Source organism: Alosa alosa, chromosome 20, assembly GCF_017589495.1.
Source record: "Alosa alosa isolate M-15738 ecotype Scorff River chromosome 20, AALO_Geno_1.1, whole genome shotgun sequence".
NCBI lineage: Eukaryota > Metazoa > Chordata > Actinopteri > Clupeiformes > Clupeidae > Alosa > Alosa alosa.
Window position 1 is genome coordinate 9597865 of NC_063208.1, and position 12480 is coordinate 9610344.

Genomic DNA, 12480 nt, shown 5'->3' on the forward strand with positions numbered 1-12480 from the left:
TGTATAGAACGCCGGTCATGAGAAACAAATAGTTCGCAACACACACTGAACTTGAATCAAACATTCTTTAGAACACAGCTGATCAACCGTCTGCTTTCACTTTTGAATGAAGTTCCAAGCACAAACTCCGTTGCCATTGACAGCGGTCATTCTTGTTTTCAGAGGTCCTTTCCCAAGAAATAATGACCGCTAGAACTTTCGGAAATCCCATTCAAGTCAATGGAGCATTCTACTTGCATTGTGAAGAGCCGTATAATAACTGTGTCTAACTGTTTTGTTGCTGACTATAATACCACAGTGATGTTAGTTTCACCTTGCCTATGAGTTCAAATAATAGACGAGTGCAGATGCGTGTAGGCTCTGCTAGGTTTTAGTAAAGCACGGTTTAGTGGAATACCTGTTCCATATGGTCTTGCGTGCAAGCAGATTCCTTCAAATGCGCCACTGACTAAATACCGATGCGCTGTTTGAAGTTGCGCTGCTTGTTGTTAAAAGGAATAACAGATGTAATTTTCAGGATGTTACGCCCAAAACACAACCATGACTGATTAAGGAACATAACACCAACCTTTTTGCACTAAGCACACAACATTTGATTACAAAACCACCCCGAATGTGGACTGGACAAATCCCTAAATGTATTTAAGCTATTCGCTAGTGACCATGCATTTTTTGCCCTTGGTTGCTGAATGGTTCAATTTTTTGCTAATGTACACATTGTGAATTGCATACAATGTATACATTTTGTAAAAAATATATGTGTTCTAAAGCCACTCATCCTAACATTCTATATATGGTCACAAACTAGTATGTAGTACCTTATTAAGACAAGAGAGTGACAACAGGCAATGTATAGTCTTTGGTGACACCCAAATGTATGTTTGTTTGCACTGCACAAGTATACTTCAGCCTTAAACACTGCTTAGCTGAATTCCGATTGGCTGTTGGCAGCCATTTTGTTGAGTGAGCCAAATGAAACTTCAGGAGATGTGAGCAAATGTGGCCAAGTGTAAAAATACCAAAATACAAAACTGTGGCTTAAGCTATTCTTGAGATACAGAAATGCATCAATTGCAGCACCCCCTATGTGCAGAATTTGGTGGCCTCTGAGACCACAAGATTCTATTCCTTCTCAGCCTAATGGGGGGTCAAATGTCATGCCCTGTTGAATCATCAACCAAAGATCAATGAATAAAAAAATACAAATAAAAAAGACAACATCTCGCAGCGCTAGTGCAAGGAGCTTAAGATCCTATTTGCATTTCTGTAATGCATTTACATATTTCACCAGAATGCTGGCATTGTCGAGATAGTCAGTCAGTTCCTCGTCTCTAATTCCCCTTGTATTACAGACTGAGCAACAGATTGTTTAGGGTGGCAAAGTTGAGATTTAATAGAACGAGTTGCTCATTCACGAGTCACTAAACTAACAGTTACCATCCGCTATGCGCAGTACAATCTGGTACATAATGCAGTATATTCAAATGTATAGTGTTGTTAATCTTCCACCAATGCAAGCATATGCTGAACATGTTCAAGATGTTTCCTTTTGGCAGAATTAGTCAGAAAGGGCTATAGAGATGAAGTGAGTCATGGGCATAGAGATATGAGATTCTCTGACTGCCGCCACCTCAGATACTATTCAGACATAAATCCGCCCTGCAGAAAGTTATTTTTTTCCCCTACTTGACAGCTTGACATTGGGAAAACCTATTGCTCAGAGACAACACATTCCAGTGCATGTAGGTGTGTGGTTTTTGTGCAGTTAAAACCACAAAATCATTGAAAAGTTTTCTGTGGTTCAAGGGTTCATCCTCACTCAATGCCCTGCATGTCAAACTTCAGTCAATCATCATGGTAAACGATTACAGGAATTCTGAAAGATTCCTAGGATGACTGCACAACCAACTTAGTATATACTTAAATTGTTACCTAAGTTGGACAGATGCATACGATGACTGCATATCAAATTTCTCAGAAATGATTTAAGTATACTAAGTTGGACATATTCCTGGGGTATTGCTGTATACTGGAGCCAAGGTCCAGTGAAGCCAAGATAGGCTCCTCTAGGGACCCTACACTCTCCTGTGTTCAATGTGCTGTGATTGAGCTCGGATAAAAGTGTTTCCACGACGACTAAATGCGGTTCAATTTGTCTATGCCTTTCATATTAGTTTCTCTCATTTCTACACCATCAGGCCAGCCCCGTGTTGGCATGCAAGACAAACCAGAGGGCCTATTCAAATCTAACTAGTCTTAAGAGCATCAGCAGGACTGTAAAGGGCAAGGACTCTGGCACCTCTACTAATTTACTTGTTTTTTTTTTTAAAGGCGTTTTGCCTTTATTATGTTGAAGAGTGACGTGGGGGAGAGAGATTTTTTGGGGGAGGGTTACTGGTTCAAACCGGTTCAAACCCCAACCAGTAGGAAAGGTTGAAGTGCCCATGAGCAAGGCTGTGTGAAATGCTGAGTGTGTTTCACTAATTCACCAATTGGGATAAATGCAGAGACCAAATTTCCCTCACGGGATCAAAAGTGTATACTTATACTTAGAGAAATGACCACGGGTCAGATTCAGCCCGGTCCCATGTGGGTATCTGGACCCGATTGTGGTACAAGTCAATAACCGAATGCGGCAAAAGCTACTGTCAATGGACCCAAAAGGAAGAAAATTTGGTAATCGACTTGTACAGACTTTCTCCTCACTAAGATGGTGGCGACCTGACAAAAATGCACAAACAGTCATTTTTTATACCCTTCCTTTACAATAATAAAGGTAAAAATACTTCAGTTTGCCTGCAAGACTCCCCATAGTAGCATAGATGTTTTAAATTTAAACTTTAACATAGTGAAGATGCCCTAAAATGCTATGCTATATGCTATTCAGTTGTAAATGCATATTCCAGCCTTATTCAAAATGCACCGATTGATGCCGCTTTGGTCCCAAAATGTACTATCGTTATGATCCAAAAATAGACCCCAGGTTGTTGTTCGACCAGAGTTTCTGTTAAGAACAAAGCACGGGGAGCATCTATAACACATTTGTACCACAAGGGTTAAATTTTGACCCCTGGTCATTTCCCGATCCCACCCCATGTCTCTCTCCCATTCACTTCCTGTCACTCTTCACAGTTAGCCTGGAAATCCAGACCCAAATCCGAAACAATTAAGGGTCTGGCTACGAGTAATGGAAATGGCACCAAGCAAGCACTTGAAAATATCACTGCACACAATTGGATAACACTACGACCAATCTTTCCGGACTTCGACGTTGTAGCTTTGTGGTCATCTGTTTAGCTCGCCTCTGGCCCGCCTTCGTCAGATACACCGATGTGATTGGTGCAGCTACACTCCATGGGCATAGGTAATGAGCATCATTACTCATCGCCAGAGTCACTCGCTGAGCAAATTCAAATTGTGCTCTCGCGAGAACTATGGATTTCCAGGGTACTTCACAGTCCTATCTGAATAAAGGCAAAAAGGCCAAAAATGTACTTTAAACGGAAAAAAGCAAGGTAAGTATAAATCATGGGCAAGGAAAACAAATGTAGTTATGAGAACCAAACTGAAGGGCAACAGCTTTCTGCTATTTCTGCAGGAGCTGTGAAGGATGCTAAAACTAGAACTTAAGAAAAGCAGCTAATTACACATGATTGATTCATGACTGATTCAGTTCTCACCTTGAGGAGACTGATGCTCCCTGAGAGTATCTCAACTCTTTGATTTAATTTATTTTCAACTAGTCTTTAAGTCCAATGCAAAGGTCTATATGCTGTATAGATAGTGGTGTTTCTCTTCTTTATGAATGTAGAATCTAGCAAAAAACAAACAAAAAACAGCTCCACTGGTACAACACTGAGAACCATCGCCTGAAAAACCATTGCTTTCTCTACTGTATACGAGCGACATTTCAGTTGCCTGGAAACTCTGCTATTGTTCAAAGCCTTTAGTGAAAGCTCTCTCACCTAGCCTACATGGTGCTGTTACCACTGTGCATCCACCCAATCCTCATGCTCTGAGCACTGATGTAGACTGTAGAGTAATGACTGTAGAGTAATGTATAATCCCTATAACAAAGTTTGCGGCCATAAACAGCTTTGCAAAAGACTGGAGTGCATTTTCGTATTCTGTTTGATTTAGATTCAGAGGCCTTGTGCTGTGCTTTATATTCCAGACCTTTTCTATTGTTTCCAACCACGGAGGTGAAACCAAGGATTTACATTCTGATTCAGATTCTCTCTGCTTCTGGCCTCTGCTTAAGCGTGTGTTCCCCTAGGAATGGTGAACGGGATAGAAAGACAGGAGAGAAAGACAGCCAAACACTGACTGACCACCTCTGCAGACGGGGAAGCAGAGAGTTCTACAGTGCTGTGAACATTGTGCTGAAAAGGCAATGCAGCCAGTCATGATCTGCAATACCAAGAACTGCATAATGTATGATACTGATTAAACTTTCTTTTAAAAAACAAAACAAAAAAACAAACAAAAAAATTATCCAGTTTTTGCTCGCAGCAGTATCTTACTGTAGAGTAATGTATAATCCCTATAACAAAGTGATGCAAGAACACAGGGAGCTTCTTGAGTGGGCTCACTATTGTTGAATTACTTATGGTGAGAGTACCCAGATTTTTCAGATCATAGTTTGATAGAGATTCATACATTTGATCCTCAAACCCCACACAGTATTGAGCCTTGTAAGGTGTCTGTGGGACCCGTTTTCAATGTTTGCTAAAATAAACGTTATGCTATTTATTATTTCTTCTATCTCAAACTCATTGGCCTTGGCTCATTTTCTAAATAAAGTAACTTATTTTCAATGACTGCACACGACACACCCACCCTACACATAACTATAACATACTATTACAAGTATGTGTGTGTGTCTGAGTGTAGGTGTCTGTGTGGGAATGCTGCACCTGCTATTTCCACACAAAGTTAAAAAAATTGTTACATTTCAAGCACTTTCACATGTTCTGATTAAGTTCTAAGAAATAAGCACCAATAATGATCAAAAATCATATTTCTATTTTATTACCTTTTTTATAATGGAATTTTCTCGTTTTCTCACAAAAAAACAACGAAAAAACAAAAATGATCATACAGTATGATCGTAAATGTGATCTCACAGGGGTAAATGGCAAATATGAACCATAAATGATGTCTATATCATTGGTAATTGAGCTAAAGAAAACATCTGTTATGTATTTTTTTACATATTATTGTTATGGCTGTATTGATTTAAAAGCCTAATAATGTGGTGGGTCCACCAGACCCAGGAAAATTGACTGTGTAACAAAAATATGAATACCTTACAAGGGTTAACACAATAGCATCAGAAAGCAAGAATAAGGAGTTGCTTACTCAAAACATGGCACAGTTTTGCTTTGAGCAACACCCCCAAGTACCTTGTTTCTACTGAATACAACAACAGAATGATCAAAGTGTCAATTAGCTTCTATCCTACAGGAAAAATAATTTCCTGTGTGATAAATATGTAGTCAGTTGGAAAACAAATAACAAGTGAAATTTGATGATTTAACTACATATTTATACACTGTCATAGTATGAAGTCAAGCATGGAGGCGTGGGTGCTACGTCTATGCTCATATCTGAAATGAACAAAACAACATGTTCTCTAGGTTTTGATGGAGGAATTCTGCAACAGCAATTAACCCCAAACCAACTGGAGTGGGTGGGCTGGACAAAAATGTAAACATCAGGGCAACTCCTCCAGTGTTAATGTCTAACATAGACTCTGCTGCAAAATGCCTGTTTATATTTAACAGTCAGCTGGTCAGCTGTAGGTCTGTGTAATTGAAGGTGTTATATGGAAGACATTTATTGTAAAAAATCATAAAATTGCTATCAGAGATTAAATAAACATGTTATTTTCAAACACTGACATTTATAACAACAATGGTACAGCCAGCACATTCACAATTCAAACTTTCATGCAGCCTGCAAATACTGTTTATGTTTTGAGTTTGTTTTTTGGCCTGTTGCGCCACCCTCCCCCAATTGACCAATCACACAGCTAGTAGCATTTCAACCTTTGGATTGCCAGATTAGCTTAATTTTCTCAAATGTTTTGATTTCTGGACTGCAATGTCCGTTTTAAATGTGTGTGGTAACTCAGTCCGCAAGAGGGTAAGAAGTCAGAAGTCAATGAATATGTTTGACCCACTTTGCTAATTCTGTGCAAGACAAACCCTGATAAGATGTCAATGTATTGACTGACCTCCAAAAATGTATAATGTGAAATTAATGAATATGTATTTTGCACACATCTATTTTTAGGATGTCATATGAATGTAACCACTTTGGACATGGATACCTGTAACCACAGTGGTTCATTTCCAGTCACAGGGATGTTAACTCCATCCATCATGAATTACACAACCTCACCTAAAAAGGTTGCAATAACAATTTGGTTTGATCCCATACAAAAGTCCTTCACTGCTACTAGAATTTATACATATTTAGAAATATTTGCAAGTAACTTTGCAGGTTTAAAGGGAATGATTCAAATGAATTCACCATTCGATTTTTTCATGGCGATGTCAAGTAAACTCTGTTCCAATTTGATACCTTTGGCTCTCGCACTATGTTCTTTTCTACATTTTTGTTTGGTCTCCATAGCAACATATCCAAGGGATTCCAAATGAGGAGCAGAAAATATCGTGTTCAAAGGAGAGAAACTTACTTGACACATCTAATATTTCACCATACCCGTACATAAAAAGCCAAATCCAAGTGGTAAAAAACCACTGCCTTTGCATTATGCAATATTCTGTATATCTTAACTTAGAGCAGTGGACTGCAAAAGAGTGATTAGCAACACTGTAAAAGTGAAAACTACAATGCTGAAGTATGTTATGAGGCAAAATGTCCCTGATATCCATTTCCCTGGAGCATGTTTATCTCTCCTTCCTGGCTATTACCACAAATTATTCAACAAAGGTTCAATTGTGCTGCACTGTACTCTCTCTCCCTCTCTCTCTCTGTGTGTGTGTGTATTCTGAATGTAAATTTGATGTGATGTCAAGCTGAAGCATGTGTGGGAGGGAACAGCTTCTAGCTAGCGATTTAACAGAGAAAGAGAGGGAGGGAGGAGAGGGAGAGAGAGAAGTTAAGAGTGGGTGGATGAGAAGTACACAATAGCCAAAGGCTTTACATTTCCGTATTGCTCACTGTGCTGGTCTTCACACAAGTGATTTTGCCCATATAATATTTTTAAAGATGATCTAAAATACCCCAAGCATCACGCACACACACACACATACACTCATGGTATCTCATGGTATGTCACACAGACACACACACACTCATGGTATCTCATGGTATGTCTCACACACACACACACACACACACACACACACACTCATGGTATCTCATGAACGTTATATAGCTACAGTATGTACACTGTTACCGTGGTGATCAACAGCAGGCCACATGATGGCAGGCTACATAATCCCGACACATTTTCACAGCCATTTGTGACAGATGTTAATTTGTAACACTTCAAGCAATACAATGAATCCATGAAACGACACCTGGAACTAAAATAGACAGTACCCATAACAACCATAACATATAAAATAGACTGACAGATCGTATCTGACACATGCAGTTAAGGGATGTCATTGCATTGGCTGAACTATTTTAAAGAAGGTCAATCTCAGCATTGGATCTATATGACTTGGCTGGAAACACACAAGAAATCAAGATGATAGTGCTCTTTATTTTTCTAATCTCAGGCTATTTTTATTGTTTTAATCATGGATTGACTGGAGTTAATATGAAATGGATAAAATAGGCCTATAAACCTGAGTGCTGAAACAATAATTGCTCTGTGACTTAAAAATTAACTAATTGCTTCTTTGTTTTAAGTAATCAACGTGCACTAAGCTTTATTTTCTCTTTAGAGATAGAAGTTAACACAGGGGAAGTCAGGTTTTGTGAGAGAATCAGGTAAAGCAATGCGTCTACTTGCATCTACTTGTGTAACAAAAAAGGAAACACAACAAACTGTGTTGTCCCTATCTGGACACAGAGATGTGTTAAAAACAATGTTGTGTTGTTTTCAACACATTCATTTTAAGAGTGTAAAGCACAGCACTCCTGTAACTTCACTGTCTTATACAGAAGGATGACATGTGACAATATTAACCATTGGGACAGAGTTGCAAGGTGCATGATTAATTGCAGCCTTTGTGAGCAGCTAATTGCATTAATTCAAATTTCAATTAAAAAATCAATTAATTGTGCAGCCCTAATATCCACCACCATACTCAGTTAAAGGGAAACTGTTTTTTTGCTTAATTTACCTTAACTTAACAGCTTTGGAGTCATTGGAAAGGTTATATAACTTTTTCCAGGTTGAATGGTGGCCGTCTCGCTTCCCCCCAGCGTTTGCAGGCGGAAAAAGCAGGCTTGCAACTTTGGTCCAGCGAGCCGCCTACCTCAGAGTCAGAAAGTCTTGCGGTCTCGCGATGTAACGAATTGCTTTACGGCACTACACACATACATGCCAGGCTACGGCGTGTCCAACAAGGTAGTGATGGAGTTATTCAGATATTCATCATGGCAGAGCTGGCAAAAAGAAGCAGAAAGTGAGTAAACAGTTGTCGGAGGAACAGGGGGAAGAGGAAACGGCAGACTGACCGAGCGAGGAGTGTCGTAAAATTTATACTTTGAAGCTGTAGGGGGAGCTCTGCAGAGAAAACTGAGCAAAAAGCGTGAAAACAGCAAAAAAATTCAGGTTCCTTTAAATCAAGCACCTAGTCATTTATGTGTTATTGGGATTGATTTATATGCGTTACAGGGTTACAAGCGTGTATTTTGTGGTATAGTAAGTCCCTTTCGACAGACATCACTGCCAAATAAAGATGTTTTAGTGGCTATCTTGATGTTCTTTACAGGTGAGTGTTCAAGAGTTCAGTAGGATCAAGAAGTCTGAACATCTGAACGTCAACCACAACGCAACTATTTGAGCTTTGACAAACACAACAATGATGTGTTTAGTGTCAGTGAGTAACTTAAAGAAAAAGTTACATCAGATTCCATCAGTGACAGATCTACGGAGCTGCATAACTTTCTCTAAGTGAACCAGACGGTGCGGAAAGCCAAATGCTAATATTAGCTTTTTATCTTTTGTATTCACACAGGGGTTACAGCAGTCTTTTTCAGTGATAATTTTCTGCCTTTATTTATAAACTGAAAATACTTTTTGTCAAATATGTTAGTCATCTATCTTCACAATGAATGCATTGGCTGTAGATCTGGGAACTATCCTTACATGTATGCATTATAAGAATAAATAGGCTAATCCTAGATATTCATACAGCCTACCATCTCACCTAAACCAATTTTTTGGGGATTACACTCTTCAAATGAATGTGTTGTCCCTATCTGGACACAGAAATGTGTTAAAAACAACGCAAGTTGTGTTGTTTTCAACACATTAATTTTAAGAGTGTATATTTACACTTTTCAGTTTTCCAGTCCAGCAGCACACAATTTCCTGACCTACACTAGAGGTACGAGGCACTCTCAACCATCAGGTAAACTCAGCTGTTTGGCTGTGTATGTGATTACTCTTCAAGGGGGAAAATCAATGTCCCCATTACCTACAGTGCAACAATTGCAGTTGAACTAAGAAGTACATGGCTATTTCGACTGACATAGGTACTGAGGTGTATTATATCATGAGTTCACCTATGATGTTTTTGCTGTGAACAGGCATGGACACGATGTAGGAAATCAATGCACAGAACACACACTTCCCATTCAGGCAAGGTATTACAGGTCAAATGATACATGCCATTCAACTAGTATTACCAGTTGTTTGGGGGTAGGTTATTCCATTAAGCCTTCACAGTCTCCAGGGTACAGTCCCCAATTACACATGACAGTGGACACCAGCCACAATAATTGTGATACATCTATCACCAGCCACACAGTAAATATAGACTGTGGATGATGCTAGCTCTGGCCTTCTGTTGTGCCACATCCTGAATTTGCAGCTGATGCAGCTGAAGAAATTCCACTGGAATGGACTTTCATCTCCCTCTGATGTATAAAAGATATGACTTATTTAAATCAAATGTGGAGAGTGAGCAGTGGCAGTCACCAAATTTGTAGATCTATTGACACAGCAGCCTATCCATGAAGTCTGAAGTGGTGTGGGGGGCAAAAGGCGATAGGGCTCAACAGGCCTACCGCTAACTGTTTCTGGGACTGTTGGCAATGTATAAAAACTGTTGTTCAAATCAGAAATCCTCCATATGTGATGAAAGTTGAATGTGTCTTAGAAAACCGTGAAGCATGAACACCAAAAGCTTGCAAAGGCTGCTTTAACATTCAATGATATACTATAGCAGCCATCGATTGTAATGGTTGGATTGCATGCCTTAAAACTGGTGAGCACTAAGGGCTACCTGCAAAGCGTAGGTGAATCAGGGTGACTTACCTGGGTGTCAGGTAATGGAGCTGTCCTCAAGATGTGGTGCTGGTAGTCAAATTAAAAAGTAGTACTTGAGGTACATCTTGAGCTCAAACGAGCCGACAGTTCTGCCAGCTCACATCACTTTGCTGATGAGGGCAGTCAGTTCTCAGTACGTCATGCACGTGTATCATTGCGTTTCTGTATTTTCTCAGTTCGACATAGAAATGTAGCCTAACTGCTTCGCCGGATGCAACAGTCTTTCCCCTTCATTCAATCAAAATTATGGCAATTTCATTAACATTCTCAACATCAAGTGGAAATTTCTCCTTGCGAGTTAATAATATATCAATATCGTACATATAATAGACCTACTGTAATCCAACAGTCCCTTGTAAGTACAATTGGTCTGCTCTATTTAAGTACGAATTATCCTTAGTAAACCTAAAACGACATAAGGGTTTTTAATTGCTGTCAGTCAGTTTCTCCAGAAGGCAAAGCACCGTAGCAGTTTTCATAAGATAGCCTATCCGTCCATGGGAAAAGATTTAAGTGCTGCAAAATCACAATTTGAGCTAAGAACATATACACATTAAAATACGACACTAGTCTTCTCACTGAAACGTAACAGAAGCCATAATTTCATGTAGTTTCTGTCCCCCTGAAAAGTTAATGTTATAATTTCTCAATCATAATCCACTGTTTCTTCCACTGCCCCCAGGTCATTTCTTCCGGTTTGGGAAGCGGGGGTACCAAGGAGGGCACCGTACCCACGGACTCCCCTAGTTCCTTTCTCTCGAATCTGCCTCCGGCTGTCTTACAGCGTTCAAGTTGGACCGCTATTCTTTTGGCTTTTTTTCGGTAACATACAAACATCAGCTTCTGTTTAAATTCTCTCATGGTGTGCCTGTTTCTGTGATAACTGTCGCGACTATTACTGCTGCCGCAAGAACCACTGGTTTAAAATTAATTATAAATATCATAGACTATTTGACATGTCTCTAAAAAGAGAAGAAACGAGGCAATTTTCTTCTGGCTAAAACAGACACAGTATGAAACAGTCCATATTCCTGAGGCTACGGCATTTTAAGTGGGCAGATGAGTTCCTTGATGCATTAATCAAAAGCAGAGCACGCCCTCAGAATCCAGTGATATTGCTCTGTAAGAAATCGATTGCATCCTTTTCCAAAAACCTGCGTCGTCACGGAGCTGCTATGTGCCTTTTCCCAGATGAAGCAAAAAACTGGCGCATAATCACAGTTTGAGTAGGGCTAATGCTACTCGAGCAGTCCGCGGGGTTCTGGTACACCCGCCTTTGAAAGGCTTGGACCCCCTTCAGAGAACAATCACTCAATATCGAAGCAGGCGAAAGCAGAATAAAAGTGAGTGGAACTCGACTGTTGCCTCGTCAAATCTTCCACGTCGCCTCCACCCTCGCGTTTAAAACCTCAGCGTGCAGCACGCACCTGTCTCTGTAATCAGGGCGCAAAGGCAGCAAAGAAACGATGTGCTTTAGGACATGTGTCGAGAAAATTCTCCCTCTCTCTCTCACTCCATTATTCACTCACTCACTCTCACAAACAAGAAACTAGCATAACTCAATTTAGTTCAAAACTTTTTTTTTTTTGAATGACAAGTAAACTTAAGCCATCGTAATAATTACAGTACTGCTATACATAAGAGTACTAAAAATAAGTGAGCTTCCTGGATGGAAGGTAAATGAACCACCGTTAAAAAAGGACTTGACATTAAGGACTGATACATCAGTAATACATGGGAATTAAGCTGCAATATTAGCCTATCCCCAGGTCCATGTGTATGCTTTTACTGTAAGAGCATGCACAACGTCCAAAGCAAAGCCAAACATGCATGCCAAAAGTGCATTCAGATGCCATTGTTGATAAATGTGTTTGACATAAAAAAAAAAAAAAAAGCAGTGATATGTCTAAACATGGCATGAGTGGCTTAATTTTGTTTTCCTGAAAAGCTCATTGTATTGGAGAAAAGAATGGGGTAGCAAGCCCCCCACACTGCCC

The 12480-nt window shown here is 39.7% G+C and overlaps 1 protein-coding gene across 1 annotated transcript in view; it reads right to left on the bottom strand.

Annotated features, from left to right (window-relative positions):
- syngap1a (synaptic Ras GTPase activating protein 1a) overlaps positions 1-12035 on the bottom strand; it is a 48195-nt gene extending 36160 nt beyond the window's left edge. The window contains 1 exon segment of the mRNA XM_048229067.1: positions 10472-12035. The gene's annotated coding sequence lies outside the window, so the exon portion shown is untranslated.
- Positions 12036-12480: the final 445 nt, after the last annotated feature.